This window comes from Podarcis pityusensis (genome assembly GCF_964106645.2).
Source record: "Podarcis pityusensis genome assembly, chromosome: 1".
Classification (NCBI taxonomy): domain Eukaryota; kingdom Metazoa; phylum Chordata; class Lepidosauria; order Squamata; family Lacertidae; genus Podarcis; species Podarcis pityusensis.
Window position 1 is genome coordinate 68,305,648 of NC_138028.1, and position 21,296 is coordinate 68,326,943.

General features: G+C 43.2%; 1 protein-coding gene and 2 long non-coding RNA genes across 3 annotated transcripts in view; 2 read left to right on the forward strand and 1 right to left on the reverse strand.

Annotated features, from left to right (window-relative positions):
- LOC308481461 overlaps window positions 1-21,296 on the reverse strand; it is a 98,704-nt gene that overhangs the window by 44,129 nt on the left and 33,279 nt on the right. The window lies entirely within an intron of this gene.
- The window catches only part of GALNT18 (polypeptide N-acetylgalactosaminyltransferase 18), a 369,938-nt gene that overhangs the window by 26,308 nt on the left and 322,334 nt on the right, over window positions 1-21,296 (forward strand). The window lies entirely within an intron of this gene.
- LOC308481501 lies at window positions 8,023-10,798 on the forward strand. The gene is made up of 3 exons (XR_013988719.1): window positions 8,023-8,352; window positions 9,385-9,502; window positions 10,344-10,798. It is a non-coding gene; the product is annotated as an uncharacterized lncRNA (long non-coding RNA).

Sequence of the window (21,296 nt, forward strand, 5' to 3'; positions counted from 1 at the left end):
AATGGAGGGGGGAGTCTCCAAGAGACAGATGTGGAAAGCAAGAAGAAAGGAATAAAATAGTTTATTTTCACAGTATTGGAGAATGTGTGGATGGAGAGGGATGGGACCTTGGAGCTTGCTACTGTTCCTCCAAGGGGCCCAAGCCCATAATTCAGATCGATTTCTTCTGCCTTCTTAGGTTGATAACTTTCCTTTGTTTGAGTTAGCTGATACTCAATTGCAGGAGCACAACCATCCAGATTGCTCCACACTGAAACACTGGGGGAAGTGGCATGTCAAAGCAAGTGTATTCCATATCTTCCATGGGCCATGTCTGGTTGAGGAGTCAAATAAGACACCAATTCATGCCTTGACAATGTCTTTGGCTTTCCTGGGCATTCCATCTCCCACGTCTGGATTTGGGCCCGAAAGACCAATGGAAAGTGTGAGTGCACGTGTAGACACAAAGTCAGAAAAGCTAAAGCACAGAATGAACTCGGGCTTACTAGAGAGGTTAAAAGCAACAAAAAAGGCTTTTATGGGTATGTTCGTAGCAAAAGGAAGAACAAAGAAACAGTGGGGTCACTCAGAGGAGAGGATGGTGAAATGCAAACAGGGGACACAGAAAGGGCTGAACTCCTCAATGCCTTCTTTGCCTCAGTCTTCTCCGATAAAGAAAACAATGCCCGAACTGAAGAATTTGGAGCAAATGATTCAGCAGAGGAAACACAGCCCAGAATAACTAAGGAGATAGTACAAGAATACTTGGCTAGTTTAGATGTATTCAAGTCTCCACGGCCAGATGAACTGCATCCAAGAGTATTAAAAGAACTGGCAGATGTGATCTCAGAACCACTGGCAGTCATCTTTGAGAATTCCTGGAGAACAGGCGAAGTCCCGGCAGACTGGAGGAGGGCAAATGTTGTCCCTATTTTCAAAAAGGGGAAAAGAGAGGACCCAAATAATTACTGCCCAGTCAGTCTGACATCAATACCAGGGAAGATTCTGGAGCAGATCATTAAGCAAACAGTCTGTGAGCACCTAGAAAGGAATGCTGTGATCACCAATAGTCAGCATGGATTTCTGAAAAATAAGTCATGTCAGACTAACCTGATCTTGTTTTTTGACAGAATTACAAGCCTGGTAGATGAAGGGAACGCAGTGGATGTAGCCTACCTTGATTTCAGCAAGGCATTTGACAAGGTGCCCCATGATATTCTTGTAAAGAAGCTGGTAAAATGCGGTTTTGACTATGCTACCACTCAGTGGATTTGTAACTGGCTGACTGACCGAACCCAAAGGGTGCTCATCAATGGTTCCTCTTCATCCTGGAGAAGAGTGACTAGTGGGGTGCCACAGGGTTCTGTCTTGGGCCCGGTCTTATTCAACATCTTTATTAACGACTTGGATGATGGACTCAAGGGCATCCTGATCAAATTTGCAGATGACACCAAACTGGAAGGGGTGGCTAACACCCCAGAGGACAGGATCACACTTCAAAACGACCTTGACAGATTAGAGAACTGGGCAAAAACAAATAAGATGAATTTTAACAGGGAGAAATGTAAAGTATTGCACTTGGGCAAAAAAAATGAGAGGCACAAATACAAGATGGGGGACACCTGGCTTGAGAGCAGTACATGTGAAAAGGATCTAGGAGTCTTGGTTGACCACAAACTTGACATGAGCCAACAGTGTGACGTGGCAGCTAAAAAAGCCAATGCAATTCTGGGCCTCATCAATAGGAGTATAGCATCTAGATCAAGGGAAGTAATAGTGCAACTGTATTCTGCTCTGGTCAGACCTCACCTGGAGTACTGTGTCCAGTTCTGGGCACCACAGTTCAAGAAGGACACTGACAAACTGGAACGTGTCCAGAGGAGGGCAACCAAAATGGTCAAAGGCCTGGAAAGGATGCCTTATGAGGAACGGCTAAGGGAGCTGGGCATGTTTAGCCTGGAGAAGAGGAGGTTAAGGGGTGATATGATAGCCATGTTCAAATATATAAAAGGATGTCACATAGAGGAGGGAGAAAGGTTGTTTTCTGCTGCTCCAGAGAAGCGGACACGGAGCAATGGATCCAAACTACAAGAAAGAAGATTCCACCTAAACATTAGGAAGAACTTCCTGACAGTAAGAGCTGTTCGACAGTGGAATTTGCTGCCAAGAAGTGTGGTGGAGTCTCCTTCTTTGGAGGTCTTTAAGCAGAGGCTTGACAACCATATGTCAGGAGTGCTCTGATGGTGTTTCCTGCTTGGCAGGGGGTTGGACTCGATGGCCCTTGTGGTCTCTTCCAACTCTATGATTCTATGATTCTATGGTGTAAGCATGCAAGCATACTTTGTGACATTGCACAACATCATTGGTGATCATGAGGCAAATCTGTTAAAGCACCAGGCTTAGCTTCCCATTTTCTGTGGTGTTTTGTGGTGTCTGCAGTATGAAATCTTGGAAACAGGCCTGCACAGGTTCTAACATGTAAAACTATACATGACTCACCAGCCATGTGTGATGATGACAGGCGTGGAGAGTCCTCCCCTCTCTTCGGTAACTTCACACATAAGAATTAATGAGCAGTTGATAGATTTATAGTCCTTTTATTACAGCGTCATGTTGCGAGCACAAATACACAGCTCTCTGCAAGGAGGGCAGTTGGCTAGTCTAATCACCATTCCATTCATTTCTCCCTCCCTCTGAGTCCTTTGCTCTCTGATACGTTTGGATCTCCAAGTCTGAGAGGAGGAGGGGTCCCCCATGCTCTCAAGAGACGTCTCAACTAGCTGCCCCCTCCCTTCTGGTTCTGTCATCATTATCTCGTAACTGGGTAACTCCCCCCATAGCTGTTCAGCTTCTGCCTCTCTCTTTGCTTCTGAACACGCTGTGGACAAGGGCGGCGATTCTTCCCCTTCCAGCTCTCCATCGGAGAGAAGGTGGTCTGCCATAGAATGCATTCTCCAGTCCTCGTCTTCAGACCATTCCCTGACAGATGAACTACTATGTATTTAGGAATAAAAACCAGGAGTTTAATCAAGCTCCTGGTGGGCGACCCTAAAATAGGTAGTCCCCTGTTTGGGAGGGCAGGCGGGATGTCACAAGATCTACCACCAAGCATAGGAAAACAGGAAGCTGCCTTACACTGGGTCAGATCATTGGTCCATCTTTATCACCACTGTCTCCCCTGACTGGCCGGAGCTCTCAAGGTTTTAAACTGGGGACATTGCTAACCCTACCTGGAGATGCTGGGGATTGAACTCAGGACCTGCATGGAAAGCAGATGTTCTACCACTAAGCTAAGTTCTACAAGCTTGTAAAGAACTATATTCTTTGAAATGGACAAGCTATCGTTTATTGTCAAACTGTACATCGATTCTGAAGTTTTTACTTACTAACACTCATGTTATGAATAATTATTACTCCAGGCACGCCTGGAAGAAGCGGACCATTTGGATCCCTTCCAGTCGGGATTCAGGCCTCATCATGGGACTGAAACTGCCTTGGTCGCACTGGTTGATGATCTCCGGCGGGCTAGGGACAAAGGTGAGAGCTGTTTCCTAGTTCTGCTGGATCTCTCAGCGGCGTTTGATACCATCGACCATAACATCCTTCTGGACTGTCTTGAGGGGCTGGGAGCTGGGGGCACTGTCATACAGTGGTTCCGCTCCTTCCTCCTGGGCCGTGTTCAGAAAGTGGTGGTGGGGGATGAGTGTTCAGACCCCTGGGCTCTCACTTGTGGGGTGCCTCAGGGTTCTGTTCTCTCCCCCATGCTTTTCAACATTTACATGCAGCCGCTGGGAGAGATCATCAGGAGGTTTGGGCTGGGTGTTCATCAGTATGCGGATGATACCCAGCTCTACCTCTCTTTTAAATCACAACCAGTGAAGGCGGTGAAGGTCCTGTGTGAGTGTCTGGAGGCGGTTGGAGGATGGATGGCGGCTAACAGATTGAGGTTGAATCCTGACAAGACAGAAGTACTGTTTTTGGGGGACAGGAGGCGAGCAGGTGTGGAGGATTCCCTGGTCCTGAATGGGGTAACTGTGCCCCTGAAGGACCAGGTGCGCAGCCTGGGAGTCATTTTGGACTCACAGCTGTCCATGGAGGCACAGGTCAAATTATGTCCAGGGCAGCTGTTTACCAGCTCCATCTGGTACGTAGGCTGAGACCCTATCTGCCTGCGGACTGTCTCGCCAGAGTGGTGCATGCTCTGGTTATCTCCCGCTTGGACTAATGCAATGCACTCTACGTGGGGCTACCTTTGAAGGTGACTCGGAAACTACAACTAATCCAGAATGCGGCAGCTAGACTGGTGACTGGGGGCGGCCGCCGAGACCATATAACACCGGTCTTGAAAGACCTACATTGGCTCCCAGTACGTTTCCGAGCACAATTCAAAGTGTTGGTGCTGACCTTTAAAGCCCTAAACGGCCTCGGTCCAGTATACCTGAAGGAGCGTCTCCACCCCCATCGTTCTGCCCGGACGCTGAGGTCCAGCGCCGAGGGCCTTCTGGCGGTTCCCTCATTGCGAGAAGCAAAGCTACAGGGAACCAGGCAGAGGGCCTTCTCGGTAGTGGCGCCCGCCCTGTGGAACGCCCTTCCAGCAGATGTCAAAGCGATAAACAACTACCTGGCATTCAGAAGACATCTTAAGGCAGCCCTGTTCAGGGAAGTTTTTAACGTGTGATATTTTACTGTATTTTTTGTTTCTATGGAAGCCGCCCAGAGTGGCTGGGGAGGCCCAGCCAGATGGGCGGGGTATAAATAATAAATTATTATTATTATTATTATTATTATTATTATTAATCACACCAATGCATTCTTACATTGGTCATATTTTCAAATAGTCTTGATCCATGTTTGGGCACTTGTGTATATGTGTGTATGCACACACAAGTTGGTAGGTGAATGAATCAAAGCCAGTACCTCATGTTCAACATTTTCAGATGCCACAGTCCAATTCTGGTATCTGGTAAACAGATCCCATTGTCTTAGAAGAGCTTTCCTTGAGCTAATCGTTTCAGAGATAGTTAAAATATGTCAGTTCATCATTTCTGGATGGGACAGTCACCTCAAGGAGATTTCCTCTCCCAGTGTGAAATAGCAATAGTGATCTGGGTTTTGTGAAAGGTAAAACCACAAGCATCTCCTAGCAATTGTACCCACAGGTGATTGTTACACCTCAAAAATAATCAGAAAAGTTGGCTGTTCATTTTAGATTTAAAGGAGAAAGGTGTCTGTGCTATTTTGATCTGTTTTGTTTGTTTTGATCTTATTGCCAGAAGTGAGATAGTACTTAGGAGCTATCCCACACTCTTCAGATGTTGAGTATCAACACTTTATCAACAAGATGAGAAAACTGGCAACACTGGTGGTGGTATATGTATGCGTGCACAAAGGATTAGCATATTTCTGACACCATTTCAGAGCTATTTTAAATTGTGCCACTCTTTTTGAAGTCTAATTAGCTTCTCTGTGCAGTGCAAAAGCAGTAAAGAAATTCTACTGTGAATGCCTTTAATAAGACCATCAAGACTTTGTGAAATGCTTCCTACAAGAGATTTCCACACTGTTTCGCAGTAGCTTTTTTGGTATTCTTCTGAATCAGTTTTTTTAAAAAATGCATTTATTTGCACCTAACTAAGACTCTTAAAGTCTTTCTTCAAAAGTCAAAACACCACCATAAGAACACAACACTTCATTAGTTTTAAAACTGAACTTAATACATTTATGAGAACTGTTGTATGTGGGGCTTTTTGACATCTGAGTAGGGAATAGGAAAGATTTTATTCTCTTAGATTAACTTGAATGTCTTCTTTCCTCAGAGAAAGTAGGTATATGTTAAAAGAATTCAGATTACTTTCTGGAGCATTATACCAAACGTATCATTGGTATTTATTAAGACCAAGTAAACTTGTTTGTAGATTGTCAAACAGCACACACAAAACCTGCCAGTATGGGTGAGCTCTTCTTTCCCATGGTTTGTGCATGTCAGAGGTTCTCAATCTTTTCCAGTCCATGGCTCCCTTGGCCAACTTCGTTTTTTCTGTGGCTCTCCTGTGGGTAAAAACTAGACCATCATTCAAGGCACCTCAGTGAAAACCCCTGGCCTTTGCTATAAATTCTGCATAAGCTCAAAGAAAAGTCTTTAGGAACAACCTGAAAAAACCCCCAACCAACCAGTAAAACCAGGGAAGAGACAAATCTATTAGATTTACTACTACTATTAATACTAATATTATTTAAATATTTTTTCAAAAAACCTATGGGTTGTACTCAACTTAAGGCCAACTCAACAGTAGACCCTCTGAGATGAATAAACCTACGCTGGCCATGTCCATTGACTTCAGTAGGTCTACCCTGAAGAGCAGCAGCAGCACTGGATTGGAAGTTCAGTTCAAATGTATCCATTCAAAGAAACAGTCAATCCCCTCATCCTCTCTCTTTACCCCATTTCCTTCTCCCTGTGCTCTGCATATGCTCAGAGGCTGCCATGACCTTCTGCTCTGCTCTGCAATTATGCAGAATTCAGCTGGTCATTTCTAAAAATAACATGTGATGTATCAGGGAAAGTTCTTGGCCCAAGAGTCTCTCTTTTCACAGTAGTCCCCCATACACAGAGATCACCAGGAGCATTTAGGCTGGTCTTAACTGTGAACAAGGTTCAGATCCAGGGGAGCCCTTCTCTACATGGAAGAGTTGTTCCATTCACAGAAAGGTCTTTGGTCCAGTTGAAGCCCTTGCTAATGGAAGGACAAAGGCCTCTGCAGTCCTCCTTCTTCCCCTTCCTTCCTTCCTTTCTTCCTTCCTTCCTTCTTTCCTTTTCCTCTTTTCCTCGTCCCCCTCCCCCAATGGAATTACTTACCCAGGAAGGCCTACCAGATTCAATTTGTCAAGATTTTTGGAATGCTAGTGGACCTTTATTTATTTTTGAAAAGCCATTGGATGCCATTTTGGTCCCAGTTTTCAAGTTGTAATTCTATGTTGACATTTTATTGCATGTTACAAATGTATTGCCAATTTCAGTGTAGTTTTTGATGCTACAGGATGCTGCTGGTAATAACTAGTGGTAAAAATAGCAATAAATATAACATGTGTGCACATTTGATGCCAATGACACATGCAATTTGTATTTTATACACAAGGCATAGAATATGACAATAATGCCTTTCAGGCTTAGCATTTTTCCTAGCCTCTCTCTGGGTTGTGCTCCCTTTCATCCTATCCAGATCTACTCTAAGGAGACAAAAATGAAATCAGGCTGAAAATGAGATTTCATTCAGTGGAGATGACTAAAATCGATTCCATTGGGCAGTGGGGGCGGGGAATATACCCCATGAAATTAAAAGTGGAATTTCAAAAGCCTACGAAAGATTGTGTCAATTTACCGGGCAAGCAGGGGCCATTCAAATGTGATGCGTACCCGCCTTGGCTCCCTTGACTTCAGCCGACATCTTGATTGATACACAAAGGCAGAGTGGTGTTTACAGGCATTACTTCAATGTTGCTAGTAGCAACTTCTGCTTTGCACCTTTCCTTTCTTTGTCTTTAAGGGCATATTTTTTGAAATAATTAACTCATTGATTTGCAGGAGGACCTCATTGGCAATACAATATATTCTACTGGCAGATGGATAGACTTAGCTGGTTTTCTTTTTGTTTCTGTTTTTAAATACTCCCCCACCCCCTCATTCTGCCAATACACACATTGAGCACTTAAATTTGTAAAGACATTTTACATTTGGCCTTGCAGGGGGATGACTTCATAAGCAATACTGCTTGGAACAGCTAATAAATATCAGCATTAACCACTTTTCAAATCCATTTGCCATTCTCTATGCAGCTTTTATACCGCTGCCCATTGTTATTTGATTCACACACACCCCCTGCCGCCCAATCTCCATTCTGCAAAATACTAGGGTTGGAGTCATTGAGTTGGAAGGGATTTCAAAGGTCATTTAGTCCAACTGCCTCCTGCTGTTGCTGATTATAATTAATTAATGTATATACTACTAAATGTCAAAATAGGCTTCTAAGCAGTTTGCATATATAAAAACCACTTACACAAGCATTAAAATATAAACATCCAGTTATAAAATGCAATAAAAACAGTCCCATTAAAAGAACACAATAATTAAAGCAGGAGATTCAGGGTGAGAGATTAGGGAATGCCACCTTCAAAAGCCAATAGGATGCCAGTACAGATAAAGTTTGCTTCTCTTTCAGCAGGGAGTGCATTCCATAACGTCCGTTCCACCAGTGAAAAGGCCAGCCTCTATGTCACCACATGCTGCTAAGTATTAGGCCATGAGAAGATTAACCCAGTTCCATTTGTTGATCTTAATGTGCTTACCAAGCGATAGAGGTCAAGTCAATCTTTCAGGTAACCAGGTCCAGAATTGTTTAGGGATTTATATGTAAGTAGCAAGACCGTAAAACTGGCTCATGGGCAGCCAGTACAGATCCCTTAGCACATGTGTGGAATATGCCCAGAAAGGGGCACCATTCTTCACTTGGGCTGTAGCATTCTGCACCAGATTCAGCCTGTGGACCAGCCAAGGTATTAGCCACTCCACTACATTCAGTAAGAAGATTATCAGAGAGTCCTTACTGAGCAGATCAGTCATGGTGGACCACCTTCTGAGTGAGTGCTTGCCCATCACTATTAAAATGTGTGACAGTGGGAAAATGTGCCTTGTGTTTATGGGAACCCTGTCAGTTCATGCAAAGGCAGCTGTGAGGTCCAACAGAGCTGTGTCCCAAGTGAATGGTGTAGGTTAACTAAAAAGCTCCCCCAAGTTGAAGGGGTACTCCTACAGGGATTCCTTGCAGGCAAATGGATGTGTGAATCCCCTGACACTAGAAATACTAGAAATTTCTAGTAAATAATTCATTTAGTCACATTAAGAAGATAAGAAGAGCCAGGGCTGGACCAGGGCAAAGACCTACATCCTCTTCTCACAGTGGCCAACCAAATATCCATGGGAAGCCCACAAGCAAGACATGAGCGCAGCAGCACTCTCCCCACCTTCCTATCCCTATCATCTGGTAGGCAAAGGCATAACTGCCTCTCACAGGGGAGGTAGAATGCAGTCATTGTGGCTTGTAGCCACTGATAGCCTTCTCCACCATGAAATTGTCTAATCACCTTTTGAAGACATCCAGTTGGTCATCACTGCCTCTTGTGGGAGCAAATTTCATAGATAAATTCTGTAGTGTGTCAAGAAGTATGTTGCTTTGTTTGTCTTGAATCTTCAAAAAAAAACTTTAATAGGAATGCATTTTCCACCAGTAAATGAGCTTACATGGTTCATCATAATGCCTAATAGTTTCTTTGTGACTAAAACGGAGCCTGTATGGCAATGATTGGTATACTGTATAAAGGCTATTTTTAATGCACTGTTTCTCATTCCAGAAGGATGGTGTTCAAACACAGCTGTCAGAAGCCCATCATGTCATTCTGTGACAGATTCCTTCTTACAGCCTTTGTTTGCTTATTCTGGGAACTGTGGCAGGATGAGAACTTAAGAGAGGCATGAATTTTAAGGGGCAGTTCTCAAAGAAATATACTTTATATGCCAGCTGCTGGAGATATCAGTCAATACCAATTATCTTGTTTTCTCCTGGATTTGCTCATTACAGCAACACTGTAGTTGTGGTCCTCACATTGCTCATGGTTCCCCTGAAGGATCCTGGGAACTTTACTCTGTAAAGGGGACTGAGGGTTGTTAGGAAACCCCTGTTCCCCTTAGAAAGCTACATTTCCCAGAGTTTTCTGGGAAGAGGGAATGGTTATTAAACCAATCGTATTACAAGTAAATCTGCTGGAGATCAGTTTAAAATGTGTGGGAGAAGCAGGTCACCAAAGTAACAGGCCCCAAGCTGTTGAACTGAGCTTGTCTCCTCATATAAAGAGCAAAGAGATAATTAATGCACCTGAGACCAGGGTCGAGAGTTGGCAGTGCGCTGAGGGCCATGTAAGTCGGCAGCAGTGGTGGCGCACACGGCTAAAGCCTGAACTGGCTGGGGCTGAGTCCCCATGGCTGGTCCCAGTGCCTCAGGGATGGGCAGTGCCATCGATTTAAAAATCCTTCCTGTTCATGTCAGCAAAGCACAAGTGTAGCCTCCCTCATACATGATACACTTCACAGTTTAAGAGGCTTTTCAAACTTCTCCTGAACCCCTTTCTTTTCCTGGAATACAAGTCTCATGTTGACTATTGCTTAAAGTCCCCCTTTGTACTTTTTGTTCCCTGCAGAAAATGTCTCAGTAATCTTTTTCTCCCTCCCTCCCTCCCTCCCTCCCTCCCTCCCTCCCTCCCTCCCTCCCTCCCTCCCTCCTTCTTTCTCTTTTGGTTCCTCATACTCACTAAAGCATCAAAGGAATGTTCAGACTGCATCAGAAAACAATAAAATCCAGGCACTTCCCAGCTGGAGCTGATCTGGTACCATATGTTGATCACCTCCATGAAGGAATAAGAGAACAAAACAAGCAGCCAGTTAGAAGTGGCACATTTGTGCCTGCTTTTTGGAAGGACATATGACACATCTTATCAATAACCCTGGATTCAGCACTTGGGATAGTCCAGTGCAGCTCATTTGTTCTAAAACAAGCCCCCATTAGCATTTTCTCCCTTAACAATGGGGCAGACATCCTGCTTTCCTGATGGGCAAAGGAGCCTTCTCAATCAAGTGTCAAATCTGAGCATCTGTTTCCATTGCAGATGAACAAAAAGCAGCAGCAGCTAAATGGCTTTAAATAAAAAGAGTCACATCCTGATTCAGTTGTGTGATGGTGCTGAAGCAAATGGAGCAAGAAATGTTGGCGGAGGATCTGAACCCTGTGTTTATCAGCTTGTTGTCCAGGCTTTCTTTCTGCCTGCAATAGATGTTATGCCTGAGATACAATCTCTGAAAAATACTTTTTCATATATAATGGAAATGCAAGCCAATGCAATTCTGGGCTGCATCAATAGGAGTATAGCATCTAGATCAAGGGAAGTAATAGTGCCACTGTATTCTGCTCTGGTCAGACCTCATCTGGAGTACTGTGTCCAGTTCTGGGCACCACAGTTCAAGAAGGACACTGACAAACTGGAACGTGTCCAGAGGAGGGCAACCAAAATGGTCAAAGGCCTGGAAACGATGCCTTATGAGGAACGGCTAAGGGAGCTGGGCATGTTTAGCCTGGAGAAGAGGAGGTTAAGGGGTGATATGATAGCCATGTTCAAATATATAAAAGGATGTCACATAGAGGAGGGAGAAAGGTTGTTTTCTGCTGCTCCAGAGAAGCGGACACGGAGCAATGGATCCAAACTACAAGAAAGAAGATTCCACCTAAACATTAGGAAGAACTTCCTGACAGTAAGAGCTGTTTGACAGTGGAATTTGCTGCCAAGGAGTGTGGTGGAGTCTCCTTCTTTGGAGGTCTTTAAGCAGAGGCTTGACAACCATATGTCAGGAGTGCTCTGATGGTGTTTCCTGCTTGGCAGGGGGTTGGACTCGATGGCCCTTGTGGTCTCTTCCAACTCTATGATTCTATGATTCTATGAAATGCTGACCTGACTCTAATAGGAACCTTTCTGACCTCCTACTGAAATAGTGGAACCATTAGAGAAATTGACTATTACACATTTCTGTGTCTGAAAGAAAACATTAAAGGAGAACCCAGAGTTGACGCAACTCATGGAACCAGACATGATCCCAGGGTTAGAAAAGAGTCATAGGATTAAGGGTGGAACAGTTCTTCATTAGAGCTTAGAGTTAGTGAACATTTACTAAAGAAGGAGGTTTAGGCTTATTACATTTCTGAAGAGCTTCTCCACAGGTAAAAGTCCTGATGCAATTTAGAAATACAACACTGACATCTAGCCAGCAGTTGACAGAGCAGGGTAACAAGCTCTGTTCACAGGCTCTCTGTCTGCTTAGGTGAGGTGAAACATAACAGCATAGGAAGATCATTGGCCCATTCTGCTCCATATTATCAGCACTGACTGGCTGTAGCTCTCTTGAGTTTCAGGCAGGAATCCTTCCCAGCCCTACCTGTAGATGCCAGGGATTGAACCGGAAGAACAGGAAGAGATTTCTCTTGATACACTGAATATCTTACAACCATGTCAGAATTCACTTGTGCAGCTGTCTATGTCCCCTTTTGTTTTTGGACCTGTGCATGTACCTTCTCCATACAGGGGGGCTGGGGGGACCCTGCACACTTTCTAGTCATCACAACTTTGCAACACCATCGCACATGCTTTCAGCTCATGAGGCTGTCATGTGCCTTTCCATTCACAAGATCAAGAACCCAGAAAAAGCAGATTTTCCTTTTCATGTACAAATGTGCACACAGTCTTTTTCAGACATTATAAAGAACACATGGAGGCTGAGTGTGGGTGATTCCACTTCCTTGCCTGTTTCTTCCATTTCTTCAACTTCCATTTCTTTTACAACTTCATGTGAAAATGTACTGTGAACATTTTATTATTCTAACCATGAGTGCAAGGCTGGGTCAGACATGGTAGTACCTGCTTGCTTAGTACACAGAAGTCTCTGAATAATTTTATTTCCAGAAACAGTACATTGCTCTCATAAACATTTATATGCCTTGAAAATACCCTACTTGAATTAAAGATGTATGTGGGGTTATGGAAGGTGTGAACTTTTCTGTTGATGGGCATATTTCGAGAACATTTATAGCCTGGTCCAGTGGGTATCATAAGCTCCATGGAATAGCAAGGGGCATTTACTATGCAACAGAAAACGTTTCTGTTTCATTGTTGCTGCTTCGAGAAAGGTCATGCTCTGCCTGAAGAAGCAGGTTCATAATCTGAGAGTGTTACTTGATCCGTTTCTCTCATTCATGGGTAGGACTGGAGTATCTTCTACCAGCGTCAAGCGGTAAGACAGGTACTGCTGTTTCTGAACTGGGACAGCATAACCACAGTTATCCATGTGCTGATAACTTCCAGATTTGATTACAGTACTCTATTTGGGGGTTGCTCCTGAGAACTGTCCATTTATTCCCACTGTCTTCTTGCTGCTTAACCAGTTGCTGATCCACAAGAAGACTGGAACAGTCACAACAAAGAGCTAACTTGTCTGTGTGAGTGCTTGAAATTACCCATTACTTCGGGTGATATAATACTGTTATGGGGGGGGGTTGGGGGTGACTTAGGCTGTATCCTGAGACACTTCTAATGCTTGGGGTCTCCTAATTCCTAGAATAGCCAAGCTAGCTTTCTGGTGAGGTGATAGGACATTAAGGGGAACAAAGTAAGTGGATCTGTGTGAGATGGTAAATGAGTGGGCCCCATCCCCCAACTCACTGGTAGTTAGAAAGACAAAAGGCCAGAGTTGAGAGTTGTGTTTGTGTGTGTGTTAAACTAGAAGTTGCAGAAGAAGCAGATGGAAGCCAGAGAGAGAGAGAGATGTTTGGTTTCTGCTTGAATTCAAGGTTGCACCTATGGGGGAAGCAAGGCCCTCCTGGGGTGTTAATCATACGTAGGTTCAGGTAGTATATATGTGTAAATAAACCATATATCATAAAGACTCAACAGTCTCTGCTGTACCTGATTCCAAAGGAAACATGAACTGTGCATAAGCTCCTGGAACCCTTGGAATTTCACACCGCTCAGAGACTGGGGTGGCGTGCAACAACACCATTGGTACTGAGCTGTTTGTAGCACACCAGAAGTTATATTACCCTCTCTTATGCCCTCCATAATTATAAACACGGCTTAGAATAACTACTGCAGTGGTTGGCTGTATATTCAGTGATAATAGGGAGTTGCCTGTTCAAGTATCACTGATGCAAATCTAAATCAGCTCCCCTGGAATTACTTTCATCCTATTGAGCACATAACCTGGCCATGTGAGAATTAATGCCATAACCAAGATGTTAATTAGCATTAGATATGCCAGATATAATACACACGCTATTAATAGTGAGGGAGCAATTAAAAAAAATGGCCTTGCTTCATCTTCGGACTGTTCAGAAAGGAGATAACGACAAGCCTTCCCTGGGCAAAGTGAGAAGCCCTACAAGAATATGTAATTATAGTGCAAGCAATCTATTACATTTTAAGTAAGCTTATCATTCTCTGAGTTTTGCAGTCAGGGCATGATATAGTAATCATGCTTTTTTTCCCCTTTGGAAATGTAGGTTCCCACAGACTGGATGAAAAATTTAACACACAATCTGAAAATGGACTTTTTGTTATGTGAAAAAGGGCTGCATGTCTTTGAACTGATGGAGAAAAAATTGAAATAGCATTTGGTTGAGTAGCAGTAGCAAATGGGAGTCATCCAACTGCTGCTTAAAAACCTTCAATGAAGGAGAGTCCACCACCTTCTGAGGGAGTCAGCTCCACTGTTGAACTGTTCTTTGAGTCTGTGTTTGGTACATTGCAGACATAATTGCTCCTGTAGGTCTAATGAACACTCCCAGAGACATGTGCATGTTTAGTGGGCCTTTCCTTGCTTTATTGGACATTTTATATATCATGCTAGGGAATTGGAAGATGCCAAAAGTTTATCCACTTACAGAACGGCAATCTCATTGGTAAAAAGATCCATTGCAGTCTGTGGGTTTTACCTCTGAGTAAGCATGCTCAGGTGGACGCGGGTGGCGCTGTGGTCAAAACCACAGAGCCTAGGGCTTGCCGATCAGAAGGTCGATGGTTCGAATCCCTGTGACGGGGTGAGCTCCCATTGCTCGGTCCCTGCTCCTGCCTACCTAGCAGTTCGAAAGCATGTCAAAGTGCAAGTAGATAAATTGGTACCGCTCAAGGCAAATATAAGATATATGGCTACTTGTCTGCCATTTATGGATAGAAGGAAATATAGCTCTTTGTCTCCCATAAAAGGTAATGGGAAATAGGTGCATCTTTTATGATTGGTTCTAGCAAACAGCCAATAGGAATTTCAACCAAGGCAGCCAAAGGAGGCAGCCAAAGGAGGAGCAAGGGGGCTGGGCTGAGGAAATATAAGTGCTGGCCATCAGGGCTGGAGTGGGCAGAGCTTTGGTAACCATATACCACTGTGTCTCTCATTTATTTGTCTGACAAATAAATTATTATTTTAATTTCTCTATTGCTGCGTTGAATATTTCATTCCAGCTAAGCGTTAACCACAAGCAGGGTGATACAATATCTGTCTGAGATGAATGCAAGAGGAGATCATTTCCATTCATAGGTACTCCAAGCAGCTATCCCCAAAGGTTTCTGGTGTATGTGACCTACTTCATGCTGCCTTGTTGTCCCTTGCAACCCAAGATACATGTGAGATGGTTTTACTACCCTTGGTCTTCATTGGAAGCAATTTCCCAATATGGAGAGACTGAGATTTTTACCTCCAAAGTAATCAGCCTTTTCCAGAGCCCATTCAACAAGCCACTATTTCCTAGGTAAAGGAAGAAGACCTGAATGTCAACAACAGTAAATGGTGGGGAGTCACCGGCATTTTAGCCAGAAAAACTGCTGACGGGAAGATTTCAGGTGCCTTGGTTTGAGTCAGACAGCAAAAGCTTATCAGGCTTTCTGAGGCAATCACTCAACTCTCAGTTACCTGGACAGTTGATCTCTCACAGGGCTTTAGCTCAGCCTTTTTTTTTTCTTTTTAAAAGCTATTTCCTATCTTGCTTCCCCAGGTGACTTTTCACCTCTACCCACTGTTTGCAAACTTTGGACATTCTTACATAGTTTCGGTGATCACTGATAGTGATCACTGCATTCCCTCTACTGCTTGGTCTTGTAAGCTTGGACTAGCTATTAACAATGATCTGACAAAAATGGGAAAATAGTGATAATGCAAAAGCTAACTCACCAAATCTGAAAAGCCAAAGGACTGTCATGAAGATCTTTACACTTTGTCAATTTGTCACTGGTTGTTTTCTTCTCCTCTTAGACTGGAAGCTTTTGCTTCCATTTTCAATTAACCACATTTTAGCTAATTGTGGATTTAACTGTGGTTTGTTGAAATGAGCCAGTCTGTAATGGAACCATTGGAGCTTTGATCCTTTGTTTCCCATGTGGTCCCAACTTAGATTAGTGACCCTGCTGCTGCTCTCGCATTTGAAAGAAAGCTCCCAGTGATGCCAATGGTAGTTTCTGATTTTGATGCAAATAGCATATGCAGGGCAGAGAGGCAATCCAGACTGAGACCATAGCAGATATAAAGAAACCCCTGCCTCCGCCACATTATGGCATTAATTTGCAGCAGCTATTTACTTTAAAAAATATTCACACAATTGCTATTGAATAATGACAAGGCTCCAGCCCTGTGTACATCGTTAACCAGTCAAATTACTATTAATCTGGGAGTTCACATTTTATTATGCCATAGTCAACCATGTATTACTGTAGTAAAATATGTGTATGAGTTTATACACTGGAATCTGAGCACAAGGGGAACACAACTATGCGGTCTGTTGAATGTACACACTCAACCCAACTACATTCAAACTATTTAGGTATGATGCATATATTTTGAATCTGGTGAACCACCCTCCAGGCCTTTGCTGTTTAAATATTTATAGATTGTGCCTTTTCTCTTCTCAGACTTGAAGAAACAGAAGCTGCTGGATTATCACACTGAGCAATTTGCCTTGTAGGATAGATATGTAATTTCTCCCATTTGTTTTGCAATGAAAAAGAAAAGCACAATCCACTGTTTCACTGGCTACCAAACCGTGGGTTGGGAGCATGAATGTGCAGGCTATCACACTACCAGCATTGTGTGCTGGAGACAATATGACACAATGAGAAAGGGGAGTCAGGCTTAAGGCTTTGGTGTAGGACTAAAATGTGGCTCTCAAGCAACGGTAACAATAAGCAGTAGGTTCCATTAATAGGAAGGCTAGAAACCACAGCTCAACCTCCTCCTTGAAACCAGGGATCAAAGTTTGCTTATTCAATTTATACACAATTTATACACTGTCTAAAGAAATAAACATGGATTTATGATAGCAGGAAATATTTCAAGGAACAAAATCAGTCTCCAAGAATACAAAGGGGGGGAAAACCAATCAATTGTTTAAGAATGCAAGGAATATTGTAGAATATTTATTTTCAGTTTGTTAAGTAGCTATTACCCAGTGAGTTACCCACCTCCAGCATCTGAGCTAGTAACTCTTAACATAATTGATGCCCTTCTTTTATTAAATCTATAGTTTCTTTTGCTCCCCACAGTGCCATTTTAAATGTGCTATTAGAAGCAGTAGTTAAGCAAACAATGGTTTCATATACTTAAACCTTTGAAAACTTGGAACTGGGCACAATCAATGTGAACAAAAATGTAAAAAGAAAAGCATTCACAAAACCTCACAATTTTGAAGAGAACAAAATAGGTCCAACAGGTCCATAGTGGCAGAGTCATAATTAAGATTCTCATTTGGCATGGGGTTGGTAAAATGTGTGATTAACAGAAGAGAAATATATCCAAAATATATATCTCTCTTACCAAAATGGTCTGCTATGTTTCAAGCTTTACAGCTTTTTGCCCCCAAACACTTTCAAGGGAGTTGAAAAGTAGATACAATTTCCCCCCTTACTTATTTCCTGTCTTTCTACTAATAATAGGGTGTACTCAAGGAGTATGGTGCATGAACTTCCCCGGATTGGCACTTCTGGACTAATTATGAGCTAAGTCCAAACCTCTCTAAGTTGAGACTCAGCTTGTAATTGCCATGACCTCACCACTACACTTACTTCCACTATCACAGCCATTCCCTTTTTGTTTCATACTGAAATATATCAGAGAACTTAACAAGACCATAGCAGCATCTCCTCTTATAGCTATAACTAAGTCTGGATCTAGACACATCAAAGAAGCATTTCAGTTAAACGCGTTGCAAACTTTGTATCAGAAATCAGGTAAGCAAAAACAAAACTCCACATCGCCCTCTGGTGTTGCAGTATTAGAATGCATAAACAACACATATAAAGCATTTTTTCTTTGCCAATGTCGCTGTGTCCTAAGTATCTTTTGGAGTAAAAGAGAGGGGAAGCAGGGGGGTCATGGGGACTCAAACGTTTTCCAGACCATATTGTTTCCCCTGATATCAATGACAACATAAAAAGATGGAGAACTCAAAATAGGCCCCAGCTTTAAATGAGCTTAAAATTCGGGCCTGATCTAAGCTGAAACCAAATTAGCTCAGTTTACACAAGTCTATCCCAAATCAAGTCTGGGAAGTTTACTCACCATTACCTTATATTATGAAATGTTTACCGCAGCTTTCTTGTTTCTGGGATACCAAATGTGGCACCATAATGAACGATCATATCAGTATCAGGTCTCATCCACACTTCCAACGAGGGGTGCCAACTTAAATAAAATATTGAGGGGGGGCTGGTAAGTCCCTTCCCACATAATCGATCAGATGATGCAGGGCATGCACATTGAAATGGCAATGCCTATCAATGGGGGGGGGACCCCTCAAATATTTTATGGGGGGGGAGGGACATCGGCCACTAGGAGTTGGCTCCTATGCTTCCGATTGTCCCGTGCATAGAAAGCAAGGGTCCAAGTGGTTTTCTGTTCGCCCTGGTACTTTCTCCGGGGAAATCTGCTATTTTGCATTGAATCAGAGCAAATATCTATCTGCTGAAAACCTGATTGACAGTGATTCAGTGCTAAAGAGTGGGTTTTCTCGGGGGGAGGTCTGGGGGAAAGCCCTTAGATTTTACTGCAGTATTTGTGTGGAATTCCTCTCCTGGAAAAACAAGTGTCAATAACAAATAGTAAAGCAGCAGCCAGCTGCTGACTCAAATGCATCCATGCATGCCTGCCTGCTTGCTTGCTTGCTTGCACACTGCTGTTGGTGTGGCCACACTCTCTGACTGATGTTTATGGCTCACCCTATTCAGCAACTATTCTAATTAACCCCTGTCTTCAAGCCTTTGTTACATTATTTAAAAAATGTTACATGGCTCATAAGCACAAACTCTGATTCAGCAGTCTACTTTATTTGTTTAAACTATTTATGTACTGCCTTTCATAAGCAATCAAGGTAGTTCACAACAATCTTTTTTTAAAACAAAAATAATAATTGAAATACAGTAAAAAATACAGTAAGACAATGAATACACCAGCAACGTCATAGTCTGTAGAAATCTTGGTAAGCTGCTTTTAACAACCTGCAAAGTCTTAGTAGGATAAATAGGTTTTTAACAGGTGCCAGAAGCAAAACACCATTGCTACCCGCATTGTCTCCGAAAGGGTATCTGCTGAGTCATGATATGTGTTTGTGACAGGGCATGCACATCCCATTTTGCACTACTAAGATTGAATCTGGAGATGGAGGTGGCGAGGAAAGTTCTGCAACCATTTGTTCTTTTTCAGGGCAGAACTTTACATTATATTTTAAAAGTGGGGTTGCTGTCAAAACAACAACAATAACAACAACAAACCCACATCAGCTCTATCAATTCTTCTTCCTTCTCTTCTGTCATGGGTATTACGTTGATTGCACTGTACATTCTCTGGCACCAGCAGTGGCTGCTAGTTCTGAAGGGAGCTAGGCAAGGAAGTGCATAACATAACCAGGTCAGGCTATGGGATAAGTTTTACTTCATGTTAGAGGTAATGAAGAGAACAGGAGCTTAAGGTTTTCAGGGGCAGCCGAGCATGGAATTCAAAACATGGAGTTCTGCTCTTTGAACTTAAACAGTGGTATAGACTGCTGGAAAGTGACGATGCCTTGATAAGGAACAAAGCAGAGCATTATGAATACCTGTGGGGCTGAGGATGCTTTGTGAGGAAGCAGCAAGCTTCCACCTTTCCTGCAAGGAGCTCACGGTGTATGTGACCATCTCACCTCCCTCTGCATTATTCTCACCACAACCCTATGAGCTATCCTAGGGCTGAGAGGCCGTGACTGGCCCAAGGGCACCCAATGAGCTTCATGACTGAGTAGGGATTTAACTCTCCCAGGTCTTAGTCCAGCATCCTAACCACTACACCACACTGGCTAGTGGCATCACACCGGCTCTCTGTTCAATCAGCCCAAAGTTACCCAATTTTACCGGTACCTTCAACTAATTCCCACAAGACAATGATGCTGCCTGAAGCAAGTTGCTTCAACCTGTTGCATGGCAGAAGTGGCCTAGCCTCCCCTCTCCTCCCTTCCCCTGCACCCACCTACTCACCCACCACCACCACCACCAGTGGTCAGCATTGTTGGAGATGACAGTGCTAAACCTGTGACCAGCATGGGGGAGTGGGGGCTGCAGTGGTGGACAGGTAGCGCAGAAGGCAGGGGGCTCTGCAGTAGGTGGCCAATGACAGGTGAAGCTAACTGTTTCCAGCTTTGCCCCTTCTTCCTGCTGAATTCTATAATGACTAAGGGGGAGGGGAGGGAGGAAGCCAGTGCCACCCTCTGAACTGGTTGTAAGTAATAATCCATCCTGGTAAGGGTCTGACTGTGCCACATTCACCCTAATGGACCAGTCTCCACTGGGATGAGGCATCACTGCACACTGCCACACAAGAATCTCCTGTATTGAGGCCCTTGAATGGTTTTAAGGGAGCCCAGTTTTCACAGGATAAAACAATTTCTCAATAATAACCCCATGCACAGTGTTCCACTTTGCTGGAAACATGAACATTAAATGACTTCAGATCACATTTAAAGGTCTTTCCATAATTGTTCTGATTAGTTTTCCGTGCAAAGTTCAAAGAAAGTCCATATTAAAAAAAAGAATAGTTTCTTGTCTGTTGTTGTGAGCATAGAAAATAACTCAAAAGAGCTTGCTATGTAAGAGGAATTACTGAAGAGACAGCATTTCCCCTCCTAAGACCTTAATAGGTTCAGAACGCAAACCAGGCAATGTGGTCCTTGGAAATTGCTTTAATGAGATCTTCAGCTGACAACTGATAAACACTCCATACAATAATAGACTCTGCAAGAACTCATTTAGCACATCTAATGGGTAATTTCCCTCAAATTCTAGATCAGTAACAAGAATTATCTAAATTATAATTTAGCACAAGATCTAAGTTTTGTGAGAACAGGGAGAAAACCCACCAAACATTCTAATGAACATTGTTATACAGTATTTTAAAACATGTGTTTCATGTGAAAATATGTGAGACCTTATGAATGGCTTTCAACCATAGCTGTCAAGGTTTCCTTTTAAAAAAAAGGGAAATTCCCTTATTCCGAATAGGATCCCTCGCAGGAAAAGGGAAAAGTTGACAGCTATGGTGTAGGCCCTTTAAACATAGTGGGCTTTAATTCTGAGTAAAATGTGCAGCAAGTCTACTGTGCAATCCTGTGTATGTCTGCTTCAAAATATGGCAACCCTATTCCCACCCACACCTCTAATGTATA